The sequence below is a fragment of the Cryptomeria japonica genome, chromosome 7 (assembly GCF_030272615.1).
Source record: "Cryptomeria japonica chromosome 7, Sugi_1.0, whole genome shotgun sequence".
Classification (NCBI taxonomy): domain Eukaryota; kingdom Viridiplantae; phylum Streptophyta; class Pinopsida; order Cupressales; family Cupressaceae; genus Cryptomeria; species Cryptomeria japonica.
In genome coordinates, this window is record NC_081411.1 from 345,247,437 (window position 1) to 345,256,529 (window position 9,093).

Sequence of the window (9,093 nt, forward strand, 5' to 3'; positions counted from 1 at the left end):
TGTAGTACCAAAGTCGAAGAAATATCAAGATGTGGGCTAAATTTATCACAACTGGCCATTTGACCTTAGGGATAAAAAGTGTTTGAAATGTGTTCGTTTTAAAGACCAAGTGCAAATTGAGCCGACTTCAAGCTTTGGAAATACACCTTAAAATACATCTAAAGGAAGGGTCATATACAAGTCCAAAGATTGGGTTGATCTAGACCCATACTCATTTGTGCCTTTGAGGCAACATTTTGGTGTTTGTGTGCTTGCTTTGTTTTCTTGTCAAAGAAAAATCAGAAAATCAATCCCAAAAACAAAGTATTCACCCAACCAAACATCTATCAAAACAACCAAAAACATCAAAAACAAGGTACAAACAACAAAGAGTCAAATTTTATGACCATTCTTCACATCTTCCGAAAGAAGAAGTGTCATCAGAATATCAACTTGAAAAAACGACCATTGAGCTCAAAGGCTTTAATCAAAAGGAGGAAGTTCTTCTATATCAATCGACAAATCTTTGTCTCCCATAGAGTCTCTCTACATCACATGCGTCTATACCTTCAAGGTAAAACAAACGAGTTTGATTCAGAATCATTGAACCACAGAGCTTTTATGCAATATAGAGCTCTGAGTTATCACAAAAATCAAGGAAGAAAGATTAATCCCAACTTCTTCCCAAACATCTGCATCACCTACAACACAGCTCGAGAAATACCTCCAACACCTGAAAGGGAAGAGGTAGAGTTTGTCCCATTTGTGACACAAAGTTTTTATTGAAGTTGAAAACATTTTCATCCATCATCTCACTCATACATCATCACTTCATCATCAATCCGTCCCAACTCTCAAAACATTAAGAGGTTCTTGTCCCAAGTTCTCTTTTAGATATTGCTTGAAATCAAACACATCACATCACTTTTTAGATTGTTTCTATATCTAGGATAAGCTCATCCTAAGAGACACATCTACGCAGGTTAAAACTAGTTCATGAGTGAATCCTCTCATTGCCAGGTAGTCGGAATCTGTAACACATCTCAGATTTCTCTACACCTTATCACATCCAAACTTATCAAACAAATAAGCAATTCAAAGAAGGAATTTCGGTTACATCTACCTTAAAGTGCTAGAGATCCCCATACAACACAAATCACCAACTATCAATCTTTCATTTCATCACCAACTCATCATCATCTTCAATCAACTTCAAAACAAACTTGCAAACAAAATGGCTCAAACCTGATCACGATCAAGACAACGAGAAATAGAAATTGAGGAAGAAGAGGACAACCTCAATGAATTTCAAGAAGCACTTGGAGGAAATGTGAATGACGAAAACCCAAGTACTCCCACTCCTTCAGCAATCGAAAGGGTTCAGCATAACCCTCATTTTAACAGATTATTTGATGAAATACTAAGGAGCAATGCGGATGCTCACTTCTTAAAACTCGCTCAAGAAGGAGCCAAACTCCCCTCAGACTTTGATCTTGCCCAATTAAGACAAGCATCAGAAAGACAAAGTCGCCATGAGGAGGAAAGGGGTAGAAATCACATTAGATATAACATTCCTCGAGGTAACCCACCTCCTCCTCCAAATGAAATGGAGATGTTGCAGCAACAAGTCGAGAATCTCGCCCAACAACTTCATAGTGGTGTTAAGACCAATCAATTCTCACTTAATGACATCCATCCCTATCCTTTTGATAGGAATATTTATATGCCACCCTTTCCACGAGGGTTCGAAACACCAAAATTCAAAAAATATAGAGGAAAAGGAGATCCCCATGATCATGTCCGAGAATTTCATTCTGCTTGTCTTGAAGTGGCATATGAAGACACCTACCTAATGCACCTTTTTCCCCAAAGCTTGGGAGGAACAACCACATCATGGTTTTCCCGACTACCAGGTGGCATTAGAACATTTGAGGAACTCATCCAGAAGTTCCTATCTCATTACTCTTATAACATTGAACGCGACATCACCATGGCTGATCTATGCAACACCAAACAAAAACCAGGTGAATTATTCTCAGTATTCCTACAACGATGGCGCCAAATGTCTAGGAGACGTTCTCTTCAGTTACCTGAATGAGAACTAGTGGAAAAATTCATTTCCAACTTAAACAAAGAAATGGAATTTCACCTGGATATCAAAGACACAGACTCTTTTAACGATATGATCACCAAAGGTATAAAATGTGAAAGGGCACTCATCAAGAAAGGACTCATCAAAATCTTTAATGAACCAAAAGATGGTCCTCGCCCGCACTTCAATAGTGATAAACTGAACTTCTGGAACAAAAACAAGAATATCGTCAATGATGGGGTTGTGGATGCCCGGACTATCCAAAATGCACAACCTATGGTTTGATTTGCAGGACAAAATCCTCCACCACAGAATAACACAAATGTTCCTTCCAATCAAGGTCACATCACATCTCATGATGAACCAAGACCTCGTCCACAAAAATAAAAACGCACATACACTCCCTTAGGGGAACCCATTGAAATAGTGTTGCAACAACTCCTCTCTCAAAATTTGATCACTCTACCTAAGCTATCAAACTATGAGCCTCAAGTCAAACCAGCATGGTGGAGAGATACTGAACACTGTGAATTCCATCAAGGAAGAGGGCACAAGACAAGTAATTGTCACCGATTGAAAGACCTCATTCAGGATCTTATTGATCGAGGAGAAATTGAAATTGAAGGACATGACCCAAAAACAACCAATAATGATCATCTGATGTTCAAAAATCCACTTCCATCACAAGATCAAAGGGATCCTTCCACTTCCAGGCGAGGCACTGATACCACTGATATACGCAGGCTGCGTATAACTACACTATAAATCACCTGTATGATGCCAATGAACAAGTTGCAACTATAACCTTCAAAAATCCCACCTCAAATTGCAATGTTGTTACACGTCGTGGCAAGGTCACCATCAAGGTAGCTCCACAAGGCACCACCTCCATCCCAAAGCAGTACAATCTTGTGGAACAATTAGACAAAACCCCTGCACTTATATCCATTTTGGAGCTTTTGCGTCTCTCACCCTCTCATAAAACTATCTTGGATCAAGCCCTCCAAGAAGCATCAGTCCCTGCAAATCTAAATACAGACCAATTTCAAGCCATGGTTGGAAATCTAAAGTCATCACCTTGTCTCACTTTTTCCGAAAGTGACAACTCTTCTTTCCAACAACCTCATAATGCTTCGCGACACATTGAAGGCTTTATCAACCAACACAAGATCAAGTGAGTCTTGATCGATAATGGAGCAGGCCTAAACATTTGCACACTACAGTTGGTCACAGCATTGGGATATGCAATAGAATCAGTGGATCCTCGCAAGAAGATCACCATCAAGGCCTATGATGATGCAGAGTGTTCATCCAAAGGAGCTGTGGTATTACCAATCCGAGTCGGTCCTGTGGTAAAGCACATAATCTGTCAAGTTCTGGACCTTCCTTTGCCATACAATCTATTATTAGGAAGACCTTGGATACATGCCATGCAAGCCGTTCCATCTACCTACCATCAATGTATCAAGTTCCCACATAACGGTACAGAGATCACAATCCTGGGCGATGCAAATCCCTTTGCTTTTTGCCATAATATCAACCATCAACCAGAGATTACTGTTCCTAATAATAGGGAAGCCATTTCCTCCACATCATATGTAAGTCCCGTCTCTCTTGCCAGTTCGAACACCCCTATACCCAAGCAAGAAAAGCTTAAGATGAAAGTCGCAGAGGAAGGTCCCGGGGAATACAACTTGAGTCAACTCTTTTGTGTGGGACAGATGCCCACTTCCCCTAGAACATATGGTAAACCACCACAGTTTCTCCAGCAACCACTGATCACGCCAGCATGTGCTTTGACGCCTTTCATCCTTGGAAAGAGTCAAGAGGAAGAAACACAAGATGAGGACCTAGCGGCATGGATCTATAAAGATCCCATCACCACTGATATACTGCGAGTTACACTTCCTACGGATCAGTATGGTAAAGGCCTCCTCATTATGCAAAGAATGGGGTATAATGGTCAGAGTGCTTTAGGATATTGCAAACAAGGACGACATGAACCGCTGCTGCCAGAATTCAAGCCCAAAGGTAATACCGGCCTAGGCTTTGAGAAAGAAATATTTACTAAACTTAAATTCAAAGGACAACCCAGCAAACCATTATGTCAGCCTATGGCAAAGAGGACACCTTTTATTATCAAAGCAGCATCAAGCACTATCCCCACTGCCCCATCAAGGCTCACAACCCCAATGCAACCATCTACAATACCAAACATCCCACCAATCAAACCAGTAATCCCATCCGTAGCAGCCATCACATCAATAACACCAGTAGCAGCAGCAACTATATCAGAACCCGCAGCAGCATCTATGGCACCAGTTGTTCCAACAGAAGCCACTAAGTCAACACTGCCGATACTTCCAGTAACAAATCCTTTAATCCCCATCAAAATTCCTGCAGCACCAATCACGACAAAAGTACATAAACCAATCACGCCTGTAGTATTCAACTCCAGCGACATCCCAGTATGGTATAGTAATCGGATGCTGGAAAGTGATTCAGAGACCGACTCACATGAATGGGAATTTGATTCTGTACAGCTTAACACTTCAGATGAGGAAGACACATCACCACCTCCGCCCCACAAAGACATCCCTATTTACGGAGAAGCACAGATAAAGACCACTTGGGCACCTGAGCTGGAAACATCTTCCACAGACCTTACGTCTCATCCTACGCCTGATTCTGACAGGGAGAGTACCATCAACGACCTTCACCACACTGTCTTAACCCTCACTGATACCTCTAACGAACTTAACCTAATCGATGAAGTAATTCCCATTATCCACCTTGAACTCATCGAATGGAACCAATCAAATCCTCCATGTCTTGACCTCTTCCAAAACGATGAGGCTATCATTGACTTTTTGGAATTAAGGGATAACCTACCAAGCGGGGATCACAAAGCTGGATTTGCCATTGAACTTAATAGTGCAGCATACTTTGGGGTGGATACCAAACCTTTCAGCTACAAAAACATAACAATAAAACATGGATCTTCTAGTGAAAACCACACTATGGCATTGTTTGATCGAACAAAAGTAAAAAGAAAGAGCGTATCCAATGGTGTAAACCTCTCTGAGGTGCCTGAGGATGAAGGGTTTGACATTCTCCCTACTAATGCATAGCAGGAATGATCAACGATTCTTATCGAGGAAACCAAAGAATACAATGTGGGGACTCCTGAAAACCCTCATATCATACATTTGGCATCTCTTCTCACTCTAGAGGAACAACCTAAATTTATAGAGTTCTTCCAGAAGCGTCAGATCAACTTCGCATGGTCATATGCGGACATGCCTGGGCTTGATCCTGATTTAGTCATGCATCACCTCACCGTAGCAGAAGGAGCCAAACTTGTCAAGCAGAAGCTTCGTAAGATGCATCCCCAGATTGCAGTGCTAGTCAAAACAGAACTCAAGAAACTCCTGGATGTTGGTTTCATTAGACCAATTGATTATGCAGAATGGATCTCCAACATCGTGCCAGTTGGCAAACCAAAAGGGGGCATCCGCATTTGTACCGACTTCAGAGATCTAAATAAGGCATGTCCTAAGGATGACTTCCCCCTTCCAAATATCGACATCATAGTGGATCTGACAGCAGGACATGCCATGCTTTCACTCATGGATGGCTTTTCAGGATACAATCAAATAAAGATTGCACCAGAAGATCAACATAAGACTGCCTTCACATGTCCATGGGGCACATATTGCTGGAATGTAATGCCCTTCGGTCTCAAAAATGCAGGAGCAACCTATCAAAGAGCAATGACCACCATCTTCCATGACATGATGCATACCATGATGGAAGATTATGTGGATGACTTACTAGCAAAATCACTCACTAGAGATGGACATCTCCACATCTTAGATAAAATATTTGATAGACTGGAACAATACCATGTTCGACTCAACCCAAAGAAATGTGTCTTTGGAGTGACCTCGGGGAAGCTTCTAGGATACATTGTCTCAAGTAAAGGTATTGAGGTCGACCCAGCAAAGGTAAAAGCAATCATGGACATGCCACCACCAAAGAATATCAGTCAGCTAAGGACATTACAAGGATGACTTCAATCCATCCGAAGATTCATTGCACAATTGGCTGATAAGTGTCACCCATTTACACATCTGCTACACAAGAACATCCGCTTTCAGTGGGATGCCCGATGCCAGCAAGCATTTTAGACGCTTAAAGACTATCTCATGAATCCACCATTGTTGATCCCACCAGATCCAAGTAGACCATTGTTACTCTATATCTCAGCGACAAGTACCGCATTGGGTGCACTACTAGCACAACATAATGTAGAAGGCAAAGAGTGTGCTGTATACTACATCTCTCGCACACTGGTTGGCTATGAACTCAATTACACACCTATTGAGCGAGCTTGCCTAGCAGTAATCTTAGCAGCCACTAAATTGCGGCACTATCTATTGACACACAAGGTACAACTCATTGCAAAGATTGATCCACTCAAGTATTTACTCAGCAAAGCAGCATTGACAGGCCGCTTGGCCAAATGGGTGATGATTCTAAGTGAATTTGACATTGAGTATGTGGACCGTAAAGCTATCAAAGGTCAAGTTATTGCAGATCAGTTGGCCGATGCACCACTCATAGGCGATCATCCCCTCATTTCCAATTTTTCAGATGAAGAGCTATTCATGATCACAACAGCACAACCATGGAAACTATATTTTGATGGTTCATACACTAGGCACGGCTCGGGGGTAGGCATTCTGTTTATCACACCTCAAGGTGACAGCATCCCGAAGTCTTACAGGCTCACATTTCCATGCACCAACAACATAGCAAAGTATGAGGCCTTGATCACAGGACTCAGGCTAGTCGTACAATGGAAATTACAAGAACTATAAGTATATGGTGACTCCCAACTGGTCATTCGACAAGCAACTGATGAGTATCAGATAAGGATGATAAACTCATGCCATACAAGCAAATGGTGGACAATCTAAAGACATCATTTACTACTATCACTTTTGAGCAGATACCAAGAGATCAGAATCGAGCTGCTGACGCCATGGCTACCATCGCATCTCTACTAGATCTTCCATAGAATTCAACACGCTACAAGTTCTTGGTAGAACAACGTTGGATCCCCACTTATGATACCTCTGAATCCGAGATGATATGTCGCCTTGTCGGTTCCGAATCCCCATGGTATGGTGAGTTCTACACCTATCTCCGCAATCACACCCTTCCTCCCAACCAATCAAATAACCAACGTAAAACCTTCATTCGCCAAACCGCTCGATATACCATTATTGCCGAAACCCTATACCGACGCGGTCTTGATGGTACTCTCCTTCGATGTCTGGAACAAGGTGAGATAACAAAGGTTTTGAAAGAGGTACATGAAGGAATTTGCGGGACTCACTCAAGTGGTCCATCACTAGCCAAGAAGATCATGCGAGCTGGATACTATTGGCCATTTATGGAAAAGGATTCCTACTACTTTGTCAGAAAATGCAAGAAATGTCAAGTTCATGGTGACCTGATACATGCACCAGCACAGGAACTACAACCAATCACAACACCATGGCCTTTTTGTCAATGGGGCCTTGACCTTGTGGGTAAGATTCATCCATCTTCATCCAATGGCCATAAATTCATTATTACCGCCACCGAATATTTTACAAAGTGGATCGAAGCTGTTCCACTTACCCAAGTCACCGGCAAGCAGATCGCCTCATTCATCCTCAACTACATCATCTGTCGGTATGGTGTACCCATGTCCATCGTCACAGATAACGGTCTTCCTTTCAAAAATCAGGATGTCCGCGAACTTTGTGAGAAATTTCATATCCAACACCGCTTTTCCACTCCCTATTACCCACAAGGCAATGGTCAGGCCAAAGCATCCAATAAAAACATATTAAGGATCCTCAAGAAAACAGTCAATGATGCCAGTCATGATTGGCATGTTCAATTGAATCCAGCGCTATGGGCATATCGAACTAGCATTCGAACCCCTACAGGTGCAACTCCTTATTCATTGGTCTATGGTGTTGAAGCTATCTTACCTATTGAGGTTGAGATACCATCATTACGGGTTTCCTTGCATAATCTCATCGATGATGAAGCATACAGAGTATCCCATCTTCAGGACTTAGAGTTACTTGATGAGAAGCGACAAGCTGCATACAATCACCTCAAAGCCTATCAGCAGCGCATGAGCAGAAGTTACAATCACTGAGTTAGATCTCGTATATTTGAGGTAGGTGATCTTGTTCTACGAGAGAATCCTCGCAACCAACCAAACAGAGAACATCAAGGCAAGTTTGAATCAAACTGGTTGGGCCCATATGTTGTCACTGCTGTATTCGGGTCCAGGGCATATCAGCTGGCTACATCAGAAGGAGAACCGCTTGCAGATCCAATCAATAGCAAGCACCTCAAACGGTTTTACACATAAAGCTGTACAAAGCATCAGGCTCCCCTGCATATAAGAAAATACCAAAAAACATTCAGAAAAATGTCCTGAAGAAAATACAAAAACATTCAAAAAAGTAAAGAAAAATCATACATCCAAACGGTGAACAACCACTCCGGTGGCACCTTGGGTAAGTGTGATGGTGAAAACCTGGCAAACAGGCGCCACTCGTAAAGGCTATGGCTCCATTGTCTTTTAGAATTGTTGCAATCACATCTACTTCATACATACATCCATCCATCCGAAAACCATGGCTTATTATTTCTCTGCAATTATGATAAATACTTCATGCATCTTGCATCCCGCTTTTTCATAAGTCATGTCTAAAAACTGGGGGCAATGCCTTTAAAACTATTGATGGAAGTGGATTCTACATTGTCTTATGATTCATTAATTTCTTCATTCAAGCAAACATCAAAAATCCAAAAACATTCAAAAATGTCTCACAAAATCCAAAAACATCAGAAAACATCAAAAATCACACAAAAACATGGCAACACCTTGTACATACCCATCTATGCAGATACCAAAACAAACATTGACAAACTACTCACACAATGAC